Source organism: Dermacentor variabilis, chromosome 2 (genome assembly GCF_050947875.1).
Source record: "Dermacentor variabilis isolate Ectoservices chromosome 2, ASM5094787v1, whole genome shotgun sequence".
Lineage (NCBI taxonomy): Eukaryota > Metazoa > Arthropoda > Arachnida > Ixodida > Ixodidae > Dermacentor > Dermacentor variabilis.
Window position 1 is genome coordinate 171,734,054 of NC_134569.1, and position 10,620 is coordinate 171,744,673.

Consider the following 10,620-nt stretch of genomic DNA (forward strand, 5'->3'; position numbering starts at 1 on the left):
CTCTGTTTTAAAAACACCATTCTAGAGCCGCATAGTCAGAACAATCGTACAAGCAAGACAGCGAATCGGGCTAGTTGGGTAGGTTAACATTCTTCGCGTATATGTGCAGCGCGACGCCGACGTGTCGTTCATTGTTTGAACCGCGTCTGTGTCGCGCTGCACATATTGGCCTCGAGCTCCACCACTGGAAAAGCTGTCGCCACCATCGGCGTGACGTGCTAGGAGGGATCACGTGGACATAGCGGCCGCGTCGGCTGCTTCGGGAGCGCCGAAGCGTGCTGAAAACGAGTTTAAATTCCCTCGTACGCTGCGGTCCTCATTTAGTGGCAAAATTTTCCCCCTTCGAGTGTCTCCTTTACAACGCTTGAAAGCACTACAATAGGTAGTGGCTGCCTTTGAAGGCGCGCAACATGGTAGGCTACTGCTCGGTGCCGCAGGGCCGGACGCACGTAACGGAGGCCGGTGTCAGACTTATTCAGACGTAGCCCCAGGACAAGAAGCTGCGTGAAGCTTGGCTCGCGAAACATAAAACCGGCAAACAGTCATCGGCTACAACTCGGGCATGCAGCAAGCACAGACGCGAGGAAGATTTCTGCTACGGCGCCCGGTCTGCGATGTTCTGAAAACGCGCACTGAGACGCTCGCCCGAGTCCGCTGCCCGACTAATGTCATGACGGTTTGGTTCATGAACTTGTCGATGCTATAGATACTGGCAAGTTCAGTGGAGTGGAAAGGCAGCGGTAAGAAGCACATTTAAAGAAAGCATGGCATATGGTCATGTTTATGTTATGAATTAATGCACTGGATTACAAAAAAAGGAGCAGCAGGAAATTGCACGCTTAGAACACCTATAAACATACAGTGCGACGCAACTCGGAAAATAATATTGAAAGTTCAAAGAATTTAGAAGAAAAAATATTGAATCGTCGCGACTGCACATCACAGTCCCTGTAGGCGTCGAAGTCTCTACAATGAAATTACTTTTGAACCGCTCTGATAGCGCCCACGCAACAATGGTTGCTTGTATAGTGTCAAATGCTCATATTCTGCGGCCTAAAGCTCATGGCACGGTGCGAAAACGCGCGCGCGGAGAAAGCGAAACAGTGCGCGCACAAGCATGCAGACGCGAATTCGGTCGTTGCGAATCTGCGCGATCGCTGCATTGAGGCTTCGTTTTATTACGCTACATTTAGTTATACAAACACTATAAGAACATATTTCACATAGTTTGCTCTCAGCGTTTACCTACCTTTCACGCAAGAAGCTGGTTCGGGAGACTTCATCGCGGCGACCGCGCGCAGTGGCGTTCACTGTACGTATTCGGTAAAGAGATAGAGTCTGTAAACGATTGTGTGCTTTCAGTTTGCCCAAGATTATTATTTAGACAGTAAAAAACTTTTCTCGTTTCTAAAGTACTTACAGAAATGACCGGGAGAGCTCGCGCGTGGTGTTCACAGTGAGCGCTGACAGCAAAACCTATGAGGAGCGCGCCACGTGATCCCTCATACTACGCCAGCGAGGCGCTTCCGATAGATCGCGACTCCGTAACTCCTCGCCGCCAATACGCCAAAAATTGTAAACGTTAACAACCTTTCATGCCACCCGCACGCATCTGAGCGTTAACAGGTGTGTTACTCGAGATAAATGTTGCTTTACTGTAAAGAAGGCAAAACTCACCTCTGTAAACAAGGCGAACGCATCTGGCATATCCTGGCCCCTGTCCAAGCCGGCCGGTCTCGGCTGATAACGCAGTAGCCATACCAGTCGCCGGCGCACATCTGTCCGCCCGCGCGTTACCGCGTAAAAAGGTTTGCCACCTTCCGCGTGGTTTGCGCAGTTTGGTGCGCTGCACCCCGTCATACTGGAATACAAGTGCCCATATGATGTGTTTCGCATCACTTCACCAAGGTCCTTGACTTAATCTCGTCGAATACCGTACCTACAGGCCGGAGCCGATGAATGCAATGCGCGCTCGACGGTCCGCTGATTGCGATGTCGATGGAACTGACGGAAACGACGAGTCGGCAGCGGCGCGGTTGAACATTTGACGTAATTTTCCGCCACGTGATATATCTCGGCGAATAGTGGTGCGAGCGGCGCCGGGAAAGTTATGCGCAACTCGGCTCCCTGCGGGAGCGTCTACAGAAACACTATCTGAATAGACCCTGCGAACAAAGAGCCAGTCTTACCCACCACGGACCCCGAACAGTTAGCACGGGTCGAGCGACAGGGGGCGCTTGCTTGCGAAAGACAGCGACAGCCTATACAAAGTGCATGTTACAAGCTGCGTAGCATCAAACAAGTAAACAAAAATGAAATACCAGGTCATATAGTTCCACATGCACACAAGCGGTCTATTTTTTGAAGAAAAGTATCAAGCTTTTCCTAGTCTCTAAAGCCGCTCGAGTTCGCTCTTCTCCACAGGCGGCCATTTTTCCAAGAAAGTATGCCTTCCAACCAATCGGAATCGACCATCGCGGACATCAGTCCCTTTCCACGTAAGTATGAGGCTCGGAGCAGGAGGTATGGCGCTTCAATGTAACCTGGGACCTGACGAACCAACCGACTGAGCTATCTTTCCGGGCAACATCCAAGGGTCACGAGTTCAAATAACCTGTTCTCTTCCTTTTTTCCCCCTTTTTCTCTTTTTTAATGTCCTTTCTTTTATTTCATCACTGTACGGGAACCCTCCTAGATAAAGTTATATATATATCCTCAATTATGTATGGACACACATGTGCAGGTCGTGAATACCAGGTTCTGTTAGGGTCGGCGTCGAGCACCACGGGCGACAGGTCGTTCACCCGACCTTCCACCAGGCCGGACACCACGGGCGACAGGTCGTTCCCCCTACCTTCTACTAGGCCGGACACCACGGGCGACAGGTCGTTCACCCGACCTTCTACCAGGATTCGTCGAAAAGAGGGCTGACTTCTTCTGCGAGGGTCAACGTCAGTCAGCTTGCGCACAAAGGGCCTTCTACCAGGATTCGTCGAAATGAGGGTCGACTTCTCCTCCCCGTGCTCGGTAATGCAGGAGGAGGGGCCCTCTCTCTGTGCCTGTCACGTGACATCGACGGAAGCAAGATCCCGCCCACACTTGTAGAGAGCCTATTTAAGGGGCTCCGAAATGTATTTTGATATACTTCATGCTTTTCTTACTTTCTTTCAACTACCTTTGAATAAACCGTGCGAGTTTCGCACTAGCAAATCGTCTCGTCCTTGCTCGGTCGCAATGGTCTACCGGATGCCTGCAGCCCGCCGACAAAGCCACGCTACCCAATAAGTAAAGTCGGTCGAGCTTCGATAGGCAGGCACCGCTACTTCTCGGCAGCAGTACGGTGCGCTACCCTGGAGTACGCAACAAACTGGTGGCAGCGGTGGGGTACGGATTCCTGCAGACCCCAACTTGGACGACAACTACGAGATCGTAGCCTCTTCGTCCTGGCCAGAACGTTCGGAAGGAAGGTGTCTGGATCATGACTGCATATGGTGAGTGCACGGCTTTTCTTCACTAAGATATCACTTGGCTTTTACGTATTTTTTGGAAAGTACATAGCAGTGATTTTTCTTTAAACCGTTGACGGAAGTTTGAGTACGTCAAGGTTGTATAGAGTGAAGGTTTAGCAACATTAAGGGCAGCCATGAACTTGAAGGCAATAAAGAAGCCGGAATCGTTGAGCTTGGCCAAAGAGTTGGGCCTCCAAATTGCCGAATCAAAGAGAAAGCCGGAGATCATTGAGGCGATCGAAGCGACCGGGGCCGACGACGAGGAACTGACGGAATGCCTCGAGAGCATTAAAGAAAAAGAAGAGCGTAAGCGCCTAGAGAAAGAGGAAAAAGAAGAGCGCAAGCGCCTAGAGGAAAAAGAAGAGCGCGAGCGCGCCGCACGTGAGGCCAAAGAAGAGCGCGACCGTGTTGCACGCGACGTACTCGAAATGAAGCGCCTATAGATTGAGCTTCTGAAAGCACAAAATAGCGAAAGACCTAGCACAGAGGCGCATGAAAGCGAGCGCAGAATGACAGACTTGACGGCACCCTACGCAGTAGGAGGGGACATAGGTCTTTTTCTGGTACAGTTTGAGCGCACGTGTGAGAAAGCAAAATTCGCGAGAAACACGTAGCCGCAACGCTTGCTTACGTTACTGCCACGTGAGGTAGCTGATATTATCGCCCGCATGGGGAAAGAAGAAGTAGAGGACTTCGATGAAGTCAAAGCAAGTCTGCTTAAAAAGTATAGATTATCAGCTGAAGCATTCAGGCGAAAGTTCAGGGAAGTCGAGAAGACCAAAAGTGAGTCATATTCAGATTTTGCATACACCTTGGAGGTAAACCTGAAGGAATGGCTCAGAGAAGAGGGTGCACTCGGCGATGCCGAAAAGACAATGCAGTGTGTTGCTTTAGAACAGTTCTACTGCCGGCTGCCAGTAAACATCAAGTATTGGGTTCAGGACAGGCCGGGCGTAGACACTGTTTCGAGAGCGGCCGATCTCGCTGAGGAGTACGTAACTCGCCGTGCGGACGAAGGCAACGAAGCTCCTAAGAAGGAGGTGAATAAATACAGACCCGACAAGCCAAAGCGATGGTCAAAGTCGAGTAGGTATAAAACAATGGAAAGGTCAGATTCAGTGAAAAGTAGTAACGAGAACCGCAAGGGAAGGGAGGAGTCACCCGAACAGAGGGCAGAAAGGCAAAAGAAAAGGGCTTTCGAGGCCAAGAAACCAATAGTTTGCTACAACTGCCAGCAAACGGGGCATATTACCGTGGGATGCAAAAATGCCAAGTTAGTGTTGATGTCACTAACTAGTAACGAGGAAAACCTGAAATTGCTAGAACCGTACATTCGAGACCTCGTGGCAAACGGCAAACCGTGTAGGGTGCTTCGCGACTCAGCAGCCACAATCGACGTAGTGCACCCGTCGTACGTTGAGGAAGGCCAGTTCACGGGAGAATGTGCTTCAATAAGGCAAGCCGTGGAAACCTCCAGTGTTTGTCTCCCTGTGGCCAAGATTCGTATCGAAGGACCTTTTGGTCCTTCGATACTAGTACTAGACACTGAAGCTGCCGTCTCGGCACATCTCCCGCCTCAGTATACATATTTGTTTTCTAACAAATCTGAGGATTTGCTACGACGCAGGGGAATCGGGTTTAGTGAAGGGATAGTGCAAGCCTTAACTCGTTCCAAGGCACGGGAGCTCGCGGCCAAGGCAGTGTATGAGTGTCCAGTAGTGGAGGAAACAGGTTTGAAGGAGGATTCGTCCACCAGTACCGAACCGGACGGCCCTATAGGGGATGATGCGGAAGGTACGCCAGCTAATGAAGAAGTCAGGAAAGCAGCAGAGCCTGAAATGTCTCGCGAGGCAGAATGCAGGCAAAGCTTATTGAATATAAGCCCTGCCACATTAATCGCTGAGCAGGAAAAAGATTCCACCCTGCGTAACCTAAGGCAGGACGCTAAGGAAGGTGTGGCCAAACAGAACGTGAAGTTCCTCAAGAGGGCAGGCGTCCTCTATAGAAAGTGCACCAGTCGAAAGGGTGTGCAATTCGACCAACTCGTGGTGCCGCATCCCTATCGTGAGCAGCTCCTGCACCTGTTTCACGGGGGCTTTTGGACTGGGCATCTGGGCATTCGTAAAACAAAGGACCGCTTATTGCAGGAATTTTACTGGCCCGGCTGCTTTCGAGAAATAGAAGCATTTGTAAGAAGCTGCGACACATGTCAACGCATAGGCAAGCCCGGAGATAAGGCTAAAGCGCCAATGAAACTTGTTCCCATTATCACGGAGCCATTTCGCAGGCTCATAATAGACACAGAAGGACCACTTCCTGCGACGCAGTCTGGCTATCGACATATTCTTACTGCACTATGCCCCGCAACGAAATTTCCCGAGGCAGTGGCTCTCAAGGAACTAAGCTCGGCGGAGATCGTCAACGCGCTTTTATCTATCTTCGCGCGAGTAGGGTTTCCCGCAGAAATCCAGTCAGATCAAGGATCCGTCTTTACAAGCGCACTGACCTCGACGTTTCTGGAAAGGTGCGGTATTAAAATTATCCATAGCTCAGTGTACCACCCGCAGTCAAACGCGGTAGAGAAAGTCCACTCAGTCATGAAACGGCTTTTGCGAGCGCTTTGTTATGAGCACAAAGCCGATTGGGAGAGCTGCTTGCCTACAGCAATGTTCGCGCTTCGAACTGCACCGCACGAATCAACAGGTTTTTCACCTTCAGAGCTCGTTTACGGACGCTGCCTTCGCTCCCCTCTCCGCATTGTTCGAGAAGCCTGGGAAGGCCAGGCAGACGATCCTTCGGTTGTGGCATACGTGCTAGAGCTGTTGGACCGTCTGCACGCTTCTCAGGAATTAGCAGGGCAGGAAATGCGTAAGGCACAAAGCAAGGCTAAGCGTTACTATGACAGGACGGCTCGCACGCGACGCTTTGAAGTGGGGGAAAAGGTAATGATACTGAAACCCTCGTTGAAAAACAAACTAGAGGTTGAATGGGAAGGACCGGTTGACATAATTCAGAAATTATCTGAAACAAACTACGTAATCACGGTACCGGGAAAACGAAGGACACCACAAGTGTACCATAGCAATCTACTTAAACCCTACAGGCAGAGGGAAGCCATTGTGAACATGTCCCTTAACCAACCTGAGGAAATGCCTGTCGACTTTCCAGAGTTAACAGCAGTGATGGAGACAAAAGACATTGACGAGACCATTGATAAGTTAGTAGAACAGGCGGAGTTGAATCCCAATCAAAGCGCCGAACTGAGGGAACTCGTGTTTGAATTTAAAGACGTATCTTCAGATACCCCGGGCAGGACAACTGTGATCGTTCACGATATCGAGTTCACCTCGTCGGACCCAGTTCGTTCGAAAGCTTATGGCGTTTCGCCTCGTCAACGTGAAGTCATGACCACTGAAATAAACAAGATGTTAGAGCTAGGTATAATCGAGCCAGGAGAGAGTGATTATACCTCGCCTCTTATCTTGGTTGAGGTCCCAGGAAAAGAGCCGCGGCCATGTATCGACTACTGCAGGCTCAATTTAATCACGAAGGACCACACTTATCCAATACCGCATATCGAGGAAAGGCTTGAAAAGGTGAGCAGTGCTAATTTCATCTCTACGCTCGATTTAGTCAGAGGGTATTGGCAGGCTCCGTTGACCGATAGGGCAAGCAGGCTTGCAGCGTTTATTTCCCCGATGGGAACCTTTCGTACGAAAGTCCTGAGTTTTGGATTGAAGAATGCGCCATATTGCTTCTCTAGCCTTATGGACCAGGTGCTACGAGGAATGGAGGACTTTGCACTTCCCTATCTCGATTTGAAGAGGTAGCTTAGCGCAAATAAAACCACGGACACAAGGAAGACAGACAAGGACAAGCGCTTGTCCTTGTCTGTCTTCCTTGTGTCCGTGGTTTTATTTGCGCTAAGCTACCTCTTCAAATATGGACGACCAACTAGCCCAACAGTCAACTCTCCTATCTCGATGACATAGCTATCTTTTCTTTATCATGGGCTGACCACATGCAACACCTGCGAACCGTGTTGTGTCGCCTACGAGAGGCCAACTTAACTGTTAAGGCTCCCAAATGCCAATTAGGGCGCGCCGAGGTAGCTTATCTAGGTCATGTAATAGGGCAAGGCCATCGTCGGCCTTCCGAGGTTAAACTGACCGCGATAGACAACTTCCCGCAACGACGCACCAAGCGGGATATCAGATCATTCCTTGGCTTGGCGGGTTATTACCAAAGATATATTCCGCGGTATTCCGAGATCGCGAGTCCTTTAACGGATGCTCTCAGAAAAATAGAACCACAAACGGTAAAGTGGGATGACGCAAAGGAAAAGGCTTTTAGTATGCTGAAGAACGCACTAACGAGTCAGCCAGTGTTGAACGCGCCCGACTGCTCTAAGCCATTCATTCTTCAGTGTGATGCCAGTGACAGGGGTATGGGGGTGGTGATCTGTCAAAAGAGAGATGACGAGAACGAACACCCTGTACTGTACGCCAGTAGAAACCTTTCAGTTCGGGAAGCAGCATACAGTGCATCAGAAAAGGAATGCGCCTGCGTAGTTTGGGCGGTATAGAAACTAGCTTGCTATATCGCTGGCTCAAGATTCACCATAGAGACTGATCACTGTCCCCTCACATGGCTGCAGTCCATGTCTACGAAAAACGGTCGTCTTTTGCGCTGGAGCTTGGCTCTTCAACAGTACACCTTCGATATTCGCTACAAGAAGGGTAAGCTTAACGGCAATGCCGACGGTTTAAGTCGTTGCCCCTAGAGTATCGAAAGCCTCATGCTCATCCTGGTTTCCGTGGCATTTTTTTTCGTTCATTCATGTGTTTTCCGAAGTGAAGCCGATTGTTAGCTGATTTTAATAACCACGTCCTAACGCTTTCAAGAAATGGCTGTTTTTTTTTGTTGAGGGGGGGGGGGGAGGACGCGCGTAGGAAATGGCAAACGTGTAGCGGGTTTTCTTTTTTTTTAAAAGCCGGGTGTGTCTTGGGGGAGGGTGGCCTTGTGCTCGCTGCTTTGTGGTTGTGGGTCCGGCACTGTTCTGGGTTGATTGCTTGCCCACGCAGGAGACGAAAAGTTGCGAGATCTGCTTGCAAGACCAATTTCACCGGACCGGACCAGGCAGAAAAGTCACAAGAGCGCCACGAGGACGGATGACCACTCCCAGGAATCTACCTGCTACGAACTAAGGGTTCGTGACCTCTACGGGGAATTCTGATACCGAAACGCCGATCCCTCGTACAGCGGCTGCTGGCCCCTACACGTCGGGATCTTCCTCCCCGCCAGAGATGCTGTTAGGGTTGGCGTCGGACACCACGGGCGACAGGTCGTTCACCCTACCTTCTACCAGGCCGGACACCAGGGGCGACAGGTCGTTGCCCCTACCTTCTACCAGGCCGGACACCACGGGTGACAGGTCGTTCCCCCTACCTTCTACTAGGCCGGACACCACGAGCGACAGGTCATTCACCCGACCTTCTACGAGGATTCGTCGAAAAGAGGGCTGACTTCTTCTGCGAGGGTCAACGTCAGTCAGCTTGCGCACAAAGGGCCTTCTACCAGGATTCTTCGAAATTAGGGTTGACTTCTCCTCCCCGTGCTCGGTAATGCAGGAGGAGGGTCCCTCTCTTTGTGCCTGTGACGTGACATCGACGGGAGCGAGATCCCGCCCAGACCTGTAGAGAGCCTATTTAAGGGGCTCCGAAATGTACTTTGATATAGTTCATGCTTTTCTTATTTTCTTTCAACTACCTTTGAATAAACCATGCAAGTTTCGCACTAGCCAATCGTCTCGCCCTTGCTCGGTCGCCATGGTCTACCGGATGCCTGCAGCCCGCCGACAACGCCACGCTACCCAATAAGTAATGTCGGTCGAGCTTCGATAGGCAGGCGCCGCTACTTCTCGGCAGCAGTACGGTACGCTACCCTGGAGTACGCAACAGTTCTCTAGCCGAGTGCCATCCGTGCGCTATAACCGAGCTCAGATTGGTCCACCTTGACTGATCAAATAAGGCTCCACTGTAGGTTAAATGAGGCGTACAACTCCTGCGGGACCCGCCGTGGTTGCTCAGTGGCTATGGTGTTAGACTGCTGAGCACGAGGTCGCGGGATCGGATCCCGGCCACGGCGGCCGCATTTCGATGGGGGCGAAAACACCCGTGCGCTTAGATTTAGGTGCACGTTAAAGAACCCCAGGTGGTCGAAATTTCCGGAGTCCTCCACTACGGCGTGGCTCATAATCAAAAAGTGGTTTTGTCACGTAAAACCCCATAATTCTATTTTTTTATTTAACTCCTGCGGGGACGGTAGAGTATCCGCCTCCCGTGCAAGAGGACCGTGGTTCAAATCCCGGTGCCGCGCAATTCTCCACCGGAAAATACCAAAAAAAACCGTGTGTTGAGACAATTGCACAAACAGGCCTGGAGTGCGGCCTCATCCCGGTGACCAGAACCGGTAACGCACTCTCTCACCAGAGCAGGATTGGCCACCCTGGTGCAGTATTTGGCCACAACCTCCTATATGAATACAACAATCAAACCCCGGCCCTCAGTCTCCAGCAGCCGCGAAGCAACTGACCACGGCGGCGGTCAGATCTGTGACGCAGCAGAGGGTGCTAAGAATACCTGGCTCCGGACAGGCCGCCATTGGAATATGGCGTTTGCAGGGACAACATGGCCACAATTAGTACACGACCGGGTACTTGGAGAAGTATGGGAGAGACCTTTGCCCTGCAGTGGGTGCAACTAGGCTGATGATGATGGTGAACCAGCAAACATAGAGTAAGGGCAAATTTTTTCAGCTGCCTGGCAATCTCTCCAGTGTGTGCAATCCGAAGCATAAAGAAAAGCAGCCTTCATGCTCCATCAGTCACGCAACAAGATACACTAACTTAATCAGATGTCGTACTAAGGTTGAACTAACGGTAGTATTGTAGAATTAATCAGCGGTGGTATATGCCATATGTTCGAGGAAAGTCTACGTAAGATAGACATGGCATTGTGTTAATCATCCAGGCAACGCCGAAACAATATAGAGAACAGATGTGCCATCCGTTCTTTGCAGGCTTTTGTTCGACAAGACAAACTTCTTTAAG